Source organism: Pleuronectes platessa, chromosome 11, assembly GCF_947347685.1.
Source record: "Pleuronectes platessa chromosome 11, fPlePla1.1, whole genome shotgun sequence".
In the NCBI taxonomy this organism is placed as follows: Eukaryota; Metazoa; Chordata; class Actinopteri; order Pleuronectiformes; family Pleuronectidae; genus Pleuronectes; species Pleuronectes platessa.
The window spans coordinates 19,573,173-19,590,436 of record NC_070636.1 but is presented as its reverse complement, the minus strand read 5'-3'; positions in this window follow the sequence as shown (position 1 = coordinate 19,590,436).

Below are 17,264 nucleotides of genomic sequence, written 5' to 3'. Positions count from 1 at the left end.
GGACGACCCTCTACCTCCTGAGACACAGGAGTGGGCTAAAGACTTTCTATTGTACTTCCTTCAAAGGTTCTTGTTCATTGTGAGACTGTTCATCCTGGAGATGAGTCACGTTGTAAACAAACACACGTCAACCATTATACATCTGCACTGCAATACTGAGTTACATGACGCTGAAACCCCCAACACCTCACCCTCCCCTTTCAAACATGAAAGAGAACCTGTGGTTTCCTTCAGTTGTCGTTAAAACTCAAAACGTTTTTAGATTGTCCAGTTTGGGCTACTGTAAAAAATAGGGTGGTTTCGGTAGATAGGACCCTCTACCGTTATATATAAATATAAAGTGTTTAAATATAAAAGGCTCATTCAAAGGTAAAAAAACTGCAACAGTTTGTACGATTTAGAAGATCACACACTAGCGAAATCATCACTAATATTATTTTATATTCAATTTCTGCCAATAGATCCTTTTCACCACAATTTTAAACACTTAACCTCCACATTTTTGGTCACTTTGTCAGACAATGATGTCTGGAGGCTGATGTTAAAAAGTTTGACATATCGGTTGAGTTGGAGTCTATGAGTTTCGAGAATTTGCAGCAGATTTTTAAACTACTATCTCAAATTTTTCAATTGAAAGAGCCAGACAGAGGTGAAGGACTGTTTGGCTTTGGCGGAGGTATGTGCTCAACTGAATGCCATTCTGGTTTCTTCTGTCTTCAAAAAAGCAGAGACGTGGCATCTGCAACAAAGCCCAAAGGTTTCAGGTATTGAACCTTTGTCCCCAGTGCTGTACCACATGTTTCTTTAAGTCTATTCCATTTGCAATATTCAGTCTGGTAGAATAAAATATTTGTAGGTACTGGGCGAGAAACCAGGCCCCATTCGAAACAATATGATGTTATATATTTCTTTATGTGGAATGGAATTGGGTTCGGATTACTAAAACATAAATACAAAAGAATACTTGCCATACAGAGCAATATTTTGAATAAAGTATAAAGTGTACTACAGTGCACAAGTAGAAAATACATATCCTCAAAACAAAGCATAAAACAATGAATAATACTGTGGGGCAAGACTTGTGGGTAATTTTTTTGTTTAAAACTAAAGTTGTACTTGCAAAGACAGAGACTTAAAAATAAATTTGGCTGTAAAAGGCTCAATATGGTTCCTGCCAAAGTTCAGAGTCTCAAACTTAGAAAGGAAAGGATGATTACTGTTAAAAAAGGATGCTTACAGTTTTATCTCTTGTTCTGGCACTATCCATTTGAGTCATGTGGATCTTCCCTCTTGTTTCAATGCCAGCTATTCTTGCCAGCTTACCCCTGAGCTTTCCTTGTCTAGTGCCTACGTGCCTTATGACTTGTACCGCTGCTCTCAGCCCCTGATCGTGTCTGTAACATCGTGCGTCTGATCCAACCCTTTGGTTCACTTTGGGAAAAATTAAAAAGCCATTTAAGAATTTGAGCTCCACTGTGCCATGCTTTGGTGAGTCACAGGATGACTCACTTAACCAAGCGTTACCGAGTGAGCTATTAAAACTCTTCTCATATTGTAGACTTAACCGGCACCTGGGCTCTCTGCAATTACGTACATGGCATTTAATTGGTCTCAGAACATGAACACATACAAACCCACAAATGTGCGATCCAAGTGACGGGAGCTGTAACTAGCATCCTCAAAGAGAGCATCAAGTTGACTTTAGAGAGTTTAGACACAGAGATAGTGGCTGACGTCTCTGCTCTTGTGATTGGTCACCCAGAATAGTGACCATGACCTTTGATTTGCTGTTTGGTTTAATCACCAACATGTATAACCTTTCTTCCGCACTCTATCCCAGTCAGTCCAGCTGGTGGCTAATATGGCCAGACCGCTTATCATTTAATGGAACTACACTGTACTTACATTTGAAGTTTCAACTAACATTTCTTCTAGTTAAAATGGTATTAGAACATCACCACGATAATTTTACACAATAATAGCTACACTGATAATACGTATATATATATATATATATTGATGATGCTTCTAACACACGACAGACGAATAAAACCAAATTGAAAACAAGTAACGTGTGTCTGAGCAGTGAACCTCCCATTGTTGTTCACTTGTGAAATGAAAGTCTGGACCCAATTCTCCGTTTTTTATCCACAGGTCATATCTGGAAACGGTTCATGAGAGGCTACGATGTTCCCACTTCTAAAGTCTCAAAATTCAACTTTACCAGGGAGCAGATGTTTCAACGTTTTTACGGGTACAGGGACGGTTGGAGAACTCTCTTCACTGGCACAACTGAGCAGGACAGCAGTTATGGCAGCAGAGCAACATGCTCCCACAAGGAGCCCAGAGCAAGCCAGACGACCTGCTTCCAAAAGCTGCTGAACTCGTGTTCTTGTTGAGCCCTTGAACTCTTCAACTTTGGAACACCTGTGCTCCTTGCTATTAAAAAAAAAAAATGTAATCTTCAAGCCCCCTCTGGGCAATTGTGTACCCACCAATTTGTTGTGTCATCTTAAAAAGAATACAAAGGGAAGAGCAGACGAAGCCGACCGTTCGCATGGAATATAGAAGCTGATCTACTGTCCATATATGGAATGCATTCTCCAAACAGTCATAATGAAAATGACTATAACCGAGGTCTGTGCCCACCGGAAGAGTGGAGGTACAGTGTAACCTCCTCAGTTGCGTTGAAGCTGGTGATGTTCAGCACCAATCTAATTATCTTCTGCACAGTTAAGCCCGTGGAAATACTTCTCCACTTTAGTTTCTGTAATTGCATCCTCTGCGTTGGCTCTAGCCGTCATTTATTTCTCTTATGCTTCCTGTCTCCACATAACCACGGGAGATGTGACTGATCTAACCGAAGATTACGATGCCATGTTCATCATTTCCTTAATTATTTTCCAAACACCGCTACAGTGTTGTTTCACGACACTCGGGGCAATCATGACAGGATATTAACATGGCAACGACTCAAATTTGAGTCGTTGCCATGTTGAGTCCATTTACGAAACGACATTTGCATAAAGAAAGTATGAGAAAAAGAAAGACAAGGGCCAATTTTACATCCAAAGCCTCCATGATAATCAGCTGGAATTGTCATGCATTGACTAAGGAAATGCTTGAAATGAGATCCTCTGTTACACGTAGCACCGGCCTGTCACTCATGGCAGGATCTGACGCACTGTCAGTCCAAAACTGTGCCGTCCTCGACTAGAGACGAGTCCATGAAGCAGTACGTGAGGAGAGCAGCATGTTTTGCATTAGTCCTCCATCCAGCCGGTGTCTCCGCGCTGCCGTTTGTTCTGACACCGCTCTTTAATCAAGCGTATGCTTTCAGCTGCCACTCTCTCACTAAAGGCAGAAATGGGGGAGCTAAGTTGGACCAATCATGGCAGATAATGCGCTTAAATCAGCCAGTGGGTGTGAAAGCCGACCACTTGGGTTTCAGCTCCTCACTTCAAAGCCGACAAATCTGCACAACTCTCCTCGTTAGTTCAGAAGTGTATACTACAAATGCTGCTTCCTGTCATCAATCAATTGCATAATGAAAGGCTTAATGCCTTCTTGTCGCTTTGGGCAGTCTGGTTCTTCTTGGTCGTAAGTGCTGGGAAAAAAGGAGCAAAACATGGGTTTCTATTCAGGCTGATAATAGATAATGAAGTACGGTCAACATATACGCATTGTGGTCACTGTTACAGCCACAGCATTGATCTTTTCCTAATAATACATACTGGGAAACCATATATTTGTGGGAGTTTTACTATATTCTTAATCTCCTTTCCTTGTTTGGGGCGGTGGCATACAAAGCAAATACATGCAGGACAGATGCAGGACATTATTTAAAATGTTCGCACTTTATTCTTAAAGTTATTCTTAAAAGCTGTATCAAAAATTCCGTTTTTCAGATTTTGTTAAAGCAACCATGAGAAATCTATCAATTTATTCCTGAAATCTATGTCTGTCTGTGGCTCAAACATCTCAATAGCTGTTAATCTAATTGGCTTCACGTCTATTGTTAAGTTAAGCTCTGTAGTAATGGTGACTGGGACTCGTAGAGAGGCGGTGGACTAGTGGCAGAAACAACAAAAAGAAAAACCTGGATTGATCTGTCCAAAAATCCAAGAGGATTCTCCCTACCCTGTCTACTGCCCCTGAGCAAGGCACCTTACTCCCCCAACATCTGCTCCCCGGGTGCCGTACATGGTTGCTCACTGCTCTGTGTGTCCTGCACCAGATGGGTTAAAAGCAGAGGTTAAATTTCCTTACAATTGCATGAGTGTGCCTGTGCATTTTGGGATAAATAAATGCATCTTAATCTTAATCTTAATTAAGTAATATGCAACGACAGCTGATTCTGCTGCACCGATTCCTGTTTGAAGGAACAGGTGAACAGCTCTTTGTGCAGCAGCGGGGGTGCAGCTTCAGGGTTCTGCAAACCGAGTCCCCTATCTGGTCTTTACATGCCTCTGCAAGAAACTGAGTACTGTTACTGCTGGATGTATAAATAAGCAAGTGATATGTCACTGGCTTGTTTCTGCTGAACCAAAGTGGCCGACAAAAGCAGTGCAACATGCAGGAGGCCGGATGAACACATTGCCCCTTATTACCAAAAAACTCTTGAATCTCATCGTCTTTACAAGTTGACATCATCGTAAGTGTCTTCTATATGCACGGCTCCTCTTTTTTATCCTGAGATGTGTGTATCTGTTCTTTCTCCGTCTTGCATTCACCGCATGTTAGAAACGCACCGGCTCACCTGCAGTGACTAATCTGCTGTTTTCTCACATGGTCTCACTTGGACATTATCTGGACTGCCTACAAGGGGGCTGCAGGAGAAAATTTGCAGAATGTCTGCAGCAACTGACTTTTATGTTCTCATGTAAACCTCCTCTGGATAAATCCGGGATATTATGAGCTCAGTATGTTATTGAAAGCAGATACCGTCTCTTCACATCTCTTTATCCTATCATTCCTATGCCAAAGACCCCCAAAATGTCCTCTCTTTTAAACTGGATAATCAAGTGTAATAGAGTGCCTCACTTCCATCAAGGGATGGATGTCACTCGACTTCCTTCAGTCAAACTCAAACAAAACAGAAATAATATCTTCTGCCCCGATCAGCTACAAGGCAAACATTTATCATTTCTTGGTCCCCTTGCAACCAATATTTAAACAACAGCTAAATATCTAGGTGTCACATTCGATTCCCATCTGAATTTTAAAACACTTAAAAAAAAATCATCAAATCATTCTACTTCCATTTAAGAAATATTTCCAAAATTTAAATCTGTTCTATCGCTCCCTGACTCAGAGAAGATAATCCATGCCTTTGTCTTTTCTCATCTGGACTACTGCAACGCCCTTTACACAAGCCCTAGTAACTCGTTTGCAGTTTGTTCAAAATGCTGCTGCTCGTATTTTTACTAAAACCAATCCTTACATCCCTTCACTGGTTACCAGTTCAATCAGGAGAGACTTGGTTTTCGATTTAACAAGTTTATTTTACATGTTTTCACAGAGCGTAGGAAATGTGAATATTTATAGTTTCTTTGGCATTTTAGACCCCTGTGTGATGTCGTCAGAATTAGGAGGGGTTTAGAGCAAAACGTCATACAGGAAAACCCCCCGGGGTCTAGACACTGGTGGTGGTTCATCAGTCGTTTGTTTGTTTGGCCGATGTATGGGCATTGCCCTGTTGGACTTCCTAGGTGTGACATCCTCTGTCCTAGACCCTTGCAAGAGTGAGGAAAAACTACGAAAAAAAACCTTATTGAAGGGAAAAACGTAGAAACCTCAGGAAGAGCCACATGCAAGGGATCCCTCTCCCAGGATGGACAGAAGTGCAATGGATGCCACGAGTAACAAGTCTGTTGTCAGGCAGTCGCTGCCACCTTAATCCGTGATCGGTTGTCGTCGGGATCCGGGAGAGATGATGAATGTTCTCCTTGGAACTGGAGGCGATTGGGGTGGAGGAGGGGTTGAGCGAGTCGCTGTATTGACACTGCTGAGGAAGAGAAGAGAAGGGAGTTTTAAAGTTTGACAGCTGCTGTGTGACTGGCTGAAGGATGTGATGGGAAAGCCCACGATCAGCTGACGGTATGGGTTAAGCCCTCCTGTGGGCGTTCCCAGTATTTGGGACCGCCCGCTGTCAGCTGATCTGGATGCGGGTTTAGTCTTCCTTATTGAACTTACGCTGAGCTCCATTTCAATCAGGAGAGACTTGGTTTTCGATTTAACAAGTTTATTTTACATGTTTTCACAGAGCGTAGGAAATGTGAATATTTATAGTTTCTTTGGAATTTTAGACCCCTGTGTGACGTCGTCAGAATTAGGAGGGGTTTAGAGCAAAACGTCATACAGGAAAACCCCCCAAAAGAAGAAGGGGAAGACGAGGGAGATGAAAAGCTGGTGAGTCTTACCTGTGTTGTAGTATCCTAGAATTGAAACACTTTAGAAAACGACGATCGTCGTGCGTGTAACAGTATGTTATAAGGATGACTCAATGGAATACGAGTACACCCTCCAGTGAGAAAGTAAGAGGTAAATTAGGGGGTACACACGGGGATCTAAAATGAACGCGTGGAGAATAATCATGCGATGCTGTAAATATTGATAAAGCACGCTTAGGGTTTGATGAAGTTAGGTCCGCTAGAAGGAAAAATGTCGTGGTGAGTGCAGGTCCTATGTGTTGAACTTAATAAAAGGTCATCCGACCAACGAAAAGTACGGCCCAAGACCAAATGAAATAAAGTTTTGGAAAGGAACTTGAAAGCGGAGCATCCTCCGCAACAGAAATTAAGTCGCATGAAGAACAAAAATTAAAAGCGGCTCGGCACACCGCCAACGTAAAATAAAATGGCATGGCTAAACTTAAATGAGGCCCGCTGGACCTAGTTAAAGCCATGATGAGTGCAGGTCCTAAATGTCGAACTGAATAAAAATGTCCGAGGGACAACGTAAATAAGAGGTCATTGACCAAAAATAAAATGTTTAAGGTCCGAGAACCAAATAAATAAATCACAAACGAAATGCAAAGCGGCACGGCACACCGCAACAGAAATTAACAGCGGCTCGGCACACCGCCAACGGAAAAATAACAGCGGCTCGGCACACCGCCAACGGAAATTAAAGGGCATGGCGAAAACTTAAAAGGAGGTACACTGACCGAGTTCACGCCATGGTGAGTGCAAAATGTAAACTTAGGAAAAGGTCAAGAAGACCAACGTAAATAAAAAGGTCATTCGACCAACGAAATTACGGTCCAAGACCAAATGAGGTTAAATATCAACAGAAATACAAAACGGCACGGCCACCGTAACAGAAATTAAGTCATATGACGACTGAAAAAAAGGTCCGCTGGACCGAAAGTAAAATACAGGGTGCACATACGCCGCTCGCACGTATGGGGTCATCCGACCAGGTGTAATGCAGGCAAAGCAGTGTAGGCAATGCGTGAGGAGAGTGCCTGAGTGTGTATTAAATGGGAAGTTTATATATTGAGCTATAAGGCTCGGAAGAGTGAGGCAAGTAATAAACCACCACCAGTTATATGAGCAACTTACCGACATCAGGGTTTCAGAGATCTTTGATTAGAAAGGACGGTGTTTATATCCGGGCGGATGTAGGAGGTGAAGGCCGAAGAAGACCATCGCCCCATTTGTTGAAGCGCAGAAGATGATATCCCTTGGTTTGCGGCGGAAGTGGCAGCTCCAATCCTGAACGAATGGGCTGAATAGCACTCGCCCGAAAGGTTGCTTTTAATTAGGATTTTTTTAAGATGGAGATTGAACCAGCTTTTTGTTAAGGGAAGTTTCCCGGGAATGAGGAAAAGAGGATCGAGAGGGCTAGTGGAAGGCCTGATTTTTAGAAAATTAATCATGGACTGGAAAGGACAAAAAATTGAATCGGTGCGGGCCACTATGATGGAACAAGCGCCGCTGCATTTAGAATGTTTAAGTTGGAGACTGTAATGCGCGGGGTGGAAATGTAGGTCGTTGAGGGAGATATCGATGTCGGGATTAAATGTTTGGGAGCGTATAGTAAACTCCCCGATTCTTAGGAATCCGTAAAAGGCCAGTAAGCAAACAGCATTGAGGAGGGAGTCTGTGTAGGGAGAAAATACTCCGTTTCTTAGTACCGAAAGCATCCTGTGCAAGACAGAGAGCGTGATGGGTTGTCTGTGGTCTGGCAGAGGAGGAGAAACTTTTGAGATGCCTTTGAGTAACAATTTAACCGCCGGATTTAAAAATAAGCTGGGAAAAGAGGGGTTGTGACACCTGGCGTTGAATTGAATTCCTGCTACGAGTCCTCGGATGTACGGGGGTTTGAAATGCCGGACATCCATGCAGTAACAGATGAATGCACACACAACGTTTGTATGCACGGGTTTCGGTGTTAAGTGAACGGAGGTGCAAAACAAGGCGAAAGTCCTCCAGGCGAAATCATACGTTTTTAGAGTGGAAGTGGCTAAACCTTTTCTCATGTAGTACTTAGCTGATTCGAAGTATTTTAGCAGGGGTTCATCTTTCAGGAGAGAGACAGAACATGGAGGGGAGGAACTTGGACTGGGCTTGAGCAGGCGTCTGGACATAGACGTCGGAATGTCTGAAAATTAAAACGGGAGAGAGAATCAGCTAGGGTGTTGAAGTGCCCTGGTACATGACGAGCAGTGATGATGAAATTATGCGTAATGGCGGACCACGTGATGCTTCTCATGAAAGGCATGATAGTTATGCATGATGACCGCCCTTTGTTTATTATATCCACTACGGTTTGATTGTCGCAAAGGACCGAGATGCGCTTGCGTGCCCAGTGCTGTCCCCAGATGTGACAAGCCACAGCAATGGGGTAAATTTCAAATAGAGCGGATGATAAATTTGAAGATGGAAAAGAGGGGGGCCAGCTGCTAGCGAACCACTGACCTTGGAAAAAAAAACCAAAACCCGCGGATGGGGCGGCATCCGTAAATAGCTGTAAGGAGTCGGAAGAGTGCACCAGGTCTTCGTAGAAGAAAGTGACGCCGTTCCAGTGGTCAAGCAGGTGGGACCAGAACCGCAGGTCGGATCGGCATCCTTCGTCGAGTGATATTTTGTCATAAAGATTCGGAACGGAGGTTGCTTTTTTGAGAAGACGGGAGATGAAGGAGCGTCCTTGGGGAATTACACGCATTGCGAAGTTGAGGTGACCCAGAAGAGAGAGCAGCTGCTGCTTAGTAATGTTTTTAGCGTCGCTGAATGATTTTGCGATTTCACGGATGCGCTGTAATTTTTCTAATGGGAGGGACGCTTTCATTTCGGTAGAATATAATGTAATGCCCAGGAATTCTAAACGTGTATCCGGGCCTATTGTTTTTTCGTCTGACAGGGGTACCCCGAGGGATTGAAAGCAGCATTTCAACTTGCGGAGAGACGCGCCTGAGCTGTCTTGCGGGGGATCTACCAAAAGGAAATCATCCAGGAGATGGAGAACGGTGGGAACCCTCACCCTGTTCAGCAAAATCCAGCACAGCGCCTCGGACAGGTGGTTGAAAATGCTTGGGCTACTCCTGCACCCGAAAGTTAGGCGTACCGCGAAGTAGAATTTAGACTGCCATCGGACGCCAAGCAGGTTCCACTGTGACGGGTGTACGGGAATGATTTTAAAGGCGTCAGTGATGTCTGCTTTAGAGAGCCACGCTCCTTGCCCGGCGAGTTTTATTAGTTTTATTGCGTGGTCGACCGTGGCGTAATTGAGCGAAAATGACTCTATTGGAATAGTGCTGTTTATGCTTGCGAAGGGCCCGGAGCGGGGGGCGGAGAGATTAGAGAAGATTAATCTCTTTTTTCCGGAGTATTTACGTGTGGCTATACCTATGGGGTTTGAACGAAACACGGGAAATGGAGAAGATTTGAATGGGCCGATAATGTACCCTTTCCCCACTTCCTTCTTCAGCAGCTGAGAAACGATTTCTGGTTCTTTTATTGCGGACTGGAGATTTTTTGCCACGTAAGTGACTGTGGGAGAGGACGGGACCCCTATGTGGAAGCCTTGGGAAAGTCCGGTGATTAAGTAATTCACGAATACTGCGTCGGGATGGGTGCGCAGTTCTGCCGCTAAATGTTGTACATTAATTGGAGCGGAGGGATGAATGTTCAGAAGAGCTTTGAACCACGACGTTTCTGCATCGGGGGTGGGTTCCGGGGTTGGATCTGGCGTCTGGGGCAGACGAGCCTGGGATGAGCTTCCCTGCAGATACTACAGATATGAAGAAATTGGCAGTTGGGAAAAGTACATACGCCAAAGTTGAATTTACTGCATATTCCTGGCTGGTTGGAGTAGAGCACCTGCTGGCCTGAGCTGTCGTTATATCGGAATGAAGATGGACGGGAAAAGTGGCTTTGAAAAGGCACGGAGGGACAGAAAGGGTGTGTGTGGCCCAAGTTCCCGCAGGTACTGCATGCCACCGCCTGGGTGCCACCGGCAACCAGGAGGAGCAATTCGGTGTCCAATTCGGACCAGTTCAGACGAATATTATATTGAGCTATGTACAACGCGGCCTTGGCTGAGAAGGCTTTATGGTATTGGTAGAATATGTTCCTGCCGTATCTTAAATTTAGATCGCCGACTAATACTAAGTAGGCGTCTAATTCCTGTCTCCGTTCGGGGTAGACGGCGCAGATGGTGTCGCGGAAGATACTAAAGGCAATGAGAAATTGTCCGATAGATAAGTCTCTGATTAGTCGTGGATCGGAGGTTTTGAGCCTGGCGGTTAGGTTTTCCCCTGTGGCGATGGTTTTATCGCATTCTGGCGACGGCAAGATAAGGCTAACCAAGTTAATGTCTTTGCCTTGTAGGATCTTAGAACGTAGGCGTGCGGAAATGTTGGCAGCCTGAGGGATGTACGGCCTACCTAGACCGGTGGCTGGGACGGCCGAGGCCAGGGTGTGCTGGGTGCTTTCGCTGGTTGAGGAGGACGTGTGCGTGGCTGTTTGTGCTAACGCGATTAGCGGAGCGCTGATGTTTGCCGAAGACGAGGCAAAATGTGCGGCGTTCTCGAGTGTCTCCAGTCGGTTATCGATGCTGTGAAGGGTTGAAGCCAGAGACTGCAGGGTGGTTGTTAGCAAGTCACCTGGACCTGAAGTGGATGCCGGTGCACGAGAACAGGTGGGTAAGTTACTTATCTTTGCCGTGGGGGCCTTGGATGATGCTGTTTTCCTGGTTCTTTTGCACCCGCGGGCAGGCGCGGCGGAGAAGTCGGCTGGGTTGGATGGGATGGACATTGGGTGTGAGCTGGGGCCGGGTTGGAGGGATGCGTAATCTGCTAGCTCGTAGAGCTGAGCAGGAAGCAGGCCTGGAGCTGGCGTGATGCCTTGATCCCGTAATTGGGCGATGAGGATGTCAGCCTCATCTGTGCGGGATCCGGAACGTGATTCCGCGAGGCGAAGGCTCCTGCGCCGACCGCCCGAGGAATTGGAGGCGATCTCCTGAAGCGGATCCGTGCTGGGATCGAAAATCTCCTGAGGATCGTTATTGTCGGAATCCGACATAATGATGAAGCAATATACAAATTTGCCGAGCGTGCTGTTTTAGCGAGACACGGTTGAGCGAGTCGCTGCATTGACACTGCTGAGGAAGAGAAGAGAAGGGAGTTTTAAAGTTTGACAGCTGCTGTGTGACTGGCTGAAGGAACCCGCGCGGGCCTAATTGGATGTGATGGGAAAGCCCACGATCAGCTGACGGTATGGGTTAAGCCCTCCTGTGGGCGTTCCCAGTATTTGGGACCGCCCGCTGTCAGCTGATCTGGATGCGGGTTTAGTCTTCCTTATTGAACTTACGCTGAGCTCCATTTAAATTCAGGATTGATTTTAAGATTCTTTTAATAACTTTTTAAGCTCAACATGGGCTGGCTCCTTTTTACATTTCGCAGCTCTTGACTCTCTACAATCCCAGTTACAACCTGAGATCGGCCAGCATGTCATGTTAGCGGTCCCTAGGTCAAGGCTGGCTACTCAAGGGGACCGGGCTCTGTCAGGGCCCCAAGGGTCTGGAACTCCCTGCCTGATGAGAAAGGCACGCCAAGTCACTCCCTATCTTTAAATCACTACTCAAAACATGTTCTTATAGGGAAGCATTTATAACATGCGATTTGTAATTCTGGTACTCCTGTGTTGTTTGATCTCCTTTATTCCTTATTCCTTACTTTCATTGCAATCACATTTTATTGTAGTTTGTTAAATAGGACAGATGTTGTACTCTGCTGCCTATGAGAGTAGGTATTTAGTTCAGTTTAAAAAAAAGGAATAGAGGTAATGACGTCTGACCACATGGCTTTCCTAGCATTGCCATACAAGCCAGTAGCCTGTTCGATTTACCTTCAGCCACAGCGCACCCTCAGGTATGGCTTTAACGTTAGTGCGTTTAAAAGGCTGAAACAACTGATGACCCCCTTGGCTGATCTCCCCCCCTATCTCTTCTCTCCCCTCTTTGCCACCCACCTGTCCTCTCCTCCCCATTTTTCTCTGCTCATCCCAACTGTTCGAGGCAGATGGCCGCCCACACGGAGTCTGGTTCTGCCAGAGGTTTCTTCCAGTTCATGAAGTTTTTTCTGTTACCTTACTGGAAAGGTGGAGTTTCTATCCAAATTGAAAGGTCTTGACCTTATTATGTTATGATTTGGCCTTTAAAGTTTAACTGAATTTAACATGTTTTATTTTAGGTCATTAATCTTTTTGCCATGGACTTTTTTGTGAAGCACTTTGTAACCTTGATTAGATAAGTGCTATACAAATAAAGGTATCATTATTATTATTATTATTATTATTATTAATGTTATTACTATTACTCTTATTATTTGAAGGCAACAGTCCATAGTGTAGATTTTAGTTTACGCTCCTGCTTTAACAGGTTAGAACAGGGGTGTCAAACATACGGCCCGCGGGCCCAATACGGCCCGCCAGGGCGTCCAGCTCGGCCCGACGGATGCAAGGCATGCTGTAAAGAAAAAAATTAAAGAAAAAATTTAATTTGAAATAAAAACAGAAAAAGTCAAACCGCCATCTCACTCTATGCCAGTGATTCTCAAACTGGTGGTGGCAGAAGTAATGTTTTGACGTCCGTATCTCTTTAACGGTGGAACAGTAAACAAATCGTTCTTTAGCTGTAGCCAGGTGTCGGCCACCCGCGGCTCTGCAGTGGTGCCCTGTACAGTGTTGTGCATGTCGCGAATATTTTTCGTGAACAGTGAACTCACGTTCATGTTAATTTGTTAAATCATCATTGAATCAGACCAGCATGAAATACCAGAAGTGGTGTGTGTGTCCCCAGACAGCACACACACTCAGGCCCCGGGGCTCCGCCCCCACTCAGAGTGAAGCCGCCGCTCAGTGACAAACAAGACACAGTGTTCAAAAACCAAACTGGGGTATGCGAAGTGTTTCAGGGGGTACGCGGTAGTGTGCACGGAGCCCCGGGGGGTCGGGATCCCACCTCAGCCGGCATGCGTCGGCCCTCACCTTTCACTTTCAATGCGTGCGTCAGAATCCTAGGTCCGTGTTCCAAGAGGGGTCGGTTTATTCTGTTAAGTATCATACTTATTTCTAGTTCCAGCTCCTGCAATGACACAGTAGGTAGCAATTGTAATTTTAGAATCACACTTATTGGCAAACAACAGAAGAAAAAAGGACCTGAGAGGTTACACTTTCCACACCAGCCAAGATTTCAAACTATTCATTTTTCCCATCCACTACATTTAAGGTGAAAGGCATGGTTCATTTAATTCACAGTCGCAGGAACCTGTGCTGCCCTGCACCAAACAGCAGAATAGATAGCGACTATGGACATCAGATCAAGACCATGGTTAAAAACAAAGCAGAGCTAGGAGGAAAGTGAATATTGAACATACTTTTGTCAGGTGGACACAAACCAAATTGCAAATAAAAGTTAATACTCTCTCTGGATCTGCAAATAGGCAACTGCCTGCTAAGTGTGTTTCAGCCTGCTGGGCTGCTGTCAAAGTGGCCCGAAAATCAATTAAGGTACATTCAAGTATCGGATAAGTTCATTGCCCCTGGTTGTCTCTCAACCGGCCCAAAACTTTAGAGTGCTTTTTCCTCAAGAAAATCTTAAAATCATCTGCTACAATTCTCACACACACTAGGGTAAGACTCATTTCCATTGCTCTTTATTTGGCACGAATTTGACCTCACTGACAAGATCAGCGAATCCCTGTGTAGCAAGAGTCAAAACACGACGAAAAAAAACACTGCTCACACCAAAGCTCGTGTTCTGGCTTTAGTGCAGCTCACACCGACCAGTCGAAGCACTCAAAGGGCCCACTGAGAAACTTAAGGTTCAGTTGTCAGACATCAACTGGTCGAGGCAACAGTGATGCAACCGTCAGTCTGCGTATGTCTGTGGGGTAAAATGGAGTCTTTCCTCTCCAGTGTGGTCAAGTGCCGGCTCATTATAAGAACTGGTTGGTTTCTATCTCTCTCAACGCTGTAAAGTACCGTGTTTTAATGAATGTTGTGATTTCCTATACAAATATAATAGAAGGGAATTGAATAGAATAGAATGTGCCAATCCGGACAAAACTGCAAAGAAGTCGACATTGTGTCCGAAGGTGTGAGAGTTAGGACTCTAACAATTTTAGGATCAATATAACTGTATCTCAGAGGAAAGATTCTCCCAATTTGATCAGTTCAGCTGTCTACAAAGGCCACTCCCCAGCTTAAGTTTTACGTGTTATTTTAAGAGCTCTCATTGAAAACGGACAATGTCTCACGATATTATTTAGATAATCATAATTGACGATAAGAAGACAGTTTGATATGGATCAAAGCACTTGTTTTTGTAGATTTCATTTGTTAACCAGGCTCATTGCGACCTAACGTGTAAAATGTGACTCTCTCCTCTTTATGAGAAGAGAGAAATTCCACTATGTTATGTTTCCTTTTTTATGTGCAGCACCAAAGGGATTCCCCACTGTTCAACTGTAGCATAATTTGTTTTTGTAAGGATTGTCATTTAAAATGTAAATTGGGATCACAGCTAAGGTGGTGCTGCTGTAGGTAATGAATTAAAGATGAGTTTTCATGTTAAGGACAAGTTCTAGAGCTGCACTACAGAATGGAGTGTGGGGGGCTGTGATAGTCTATTGTGAAAACAACTGTTTCCTTTGAAAACCATTTTCATAACAGGGAATAATACCTTTTTTTCAGTTGATGAAATTTGCATGAATGGCAACAAAACGGAGTTCCTTGCCGCCGGAGGAAACGCGTTGGCCGGGACTAGAGTGGTTTAGCCATGTCACACAGATATCTACCACATCTCTGTGATCAGGACGTGGCTGCAGCCCGAGCGCCTGCTCAGAATGTCAGCTCGGGACCGAAACAGTGGGAGGAGAGAGATTCAATCTCAGCCCTGGCGAGCTCTTTGATGTAGGCCGAGGCGTCTGTCTATTAAAGCAGCTCTGCACGTTGTGGTCGGGTCAGTTGTGACCCTTTGGGGATACACCCTGCCGAGACTAGCTGCTCAGGAAAAACATGCCTATTCTGTAGAAAAGCATGGCTGAAAATTTTGCTACAGATGTATTGTTTGGGCTGTTTGTGGAGGGGGGGGGGGGGGGGGGGGGAGGGAGTCCAATCGCTGTGATTACACCATGAGGGCTGTCACTGCATGTTGTCTCTGTGATGATGCTGTAGGCTGGTTATGACTTTCACTGCCAGTGTCATTACTACGAGTGGGCTTAATGAGAAATTTGCATATGAGCCCGGTTATCCACATGATTATTATATGCTGTTACATAAGGGAATTACGTCTTTATTTTTAACTTTTATCCTCCTCTTGCCGTGACCCCCCCCCCCCCCCCCCCCCCCCCCCCGCTGATGCTACCAATAGAAAACCATGGTACAGACATATTTACCACCAGCAGTAACAGCACCGCCTCAGGTGTTCGTCCTCGTCCCAAATAGTGTTAGTCATCTGGCAAAACAACAGCAGCTCAGAGCGTGTTGTTACATTTTCATTGGGAGCAACAGACAGTGCTGACAGAGACAGTAGCGTTGTTGCCGAGAGCTAGCAGCCGACTCAGTTGGGCATAAATAACACTTGTGAATCAGTGAGTTACTGCTGTGTGCTCCTCAGCTTTCACCGCCCCGACCGAGGCAATTACACCACAGACGTGGGGTGTGGGAGAATATGTGTGCGTGTGTGTGTGTGTGTGTGTGTGCGTGTGTGTGTGTGTGTGTGGCAGGGTGGTTTCGCGCTGAACTCCTCGGGGAAAAAAACTTAAATCGACGCGGTTAATCCCGTCTGAGGCATTTAGGATAAGCACATTATATTTCATTTCAATACGTGAAAAGAGATGCCACACTGCCTTCGCATCTTCATATCTGCTTCAGCTCGTGTTCAATTCCGTTCAATTCAACACAACTTTATTAATCCCTGTGGAGGAAATTGATTTAAAGGCAAGGAGAGTGCCTCAGACAACAAGATAAGGGACATAAAAAGTGAGTCATGGTGCGAGAGACGGCGGAAGAGGCGCATCGAGTGCATTTTACGGAGCTAACTTTGTGTGAAGACCAGAGTGAAGTCTTCATCCTGTGGCCTCTGTTTTCAAGACCATCTGCTTTTGAAGAAGTGTTTTTCAGTCCTGTTGAAGTATGCTTGGGGTAGAACGTGGATGTGGGGGGTGAATTCAAGACATTTGAATTAAATGTGATCAAAACGCCTGCTGTTGGGTTTTAGGTCGCTTTTTGCTTTTCGGTAAGTCATCACTGAGAATCTTTGAAATTTCCCATGAGAGAGAGTCATCGTGGTTTTCGAGCCATGCAATCACAGCTTTTCAGAAAGACTAGCTTTAGTCAGTAGAAAAACATTTTTGTTGTCTCTGCACCTCTTTTCATGCGAGCGACACAAACTGCCTGCGAGTGAAGCAGGCTGTGGCTAAACTTGTGCTTTGAATTAACACATAAGCAAATAAAAGTAAGAGGTTCAGTGGGAAAACAAGTTGCACTCTTATTTAATCACTATGGTTTACCTTAGGCTTTATGCATTCGTATAATCAGTGTGATTACTCGAATATAAAAGGGACTGTTCCTGGTATTGAGCTGCCGTCAGAATTTATGCATTTTGCATAATCCTCTCGAATGTCTCAAAGCTTTAAATCCTTACTACTCGCTGAATGTTTTAATTTACTATCTAATTTGCTCCATAAAGATTGATCAATCAAAGATAATGGCCCATGTAAACACACTACACAAAAAACATGTGCAGAGTTATAG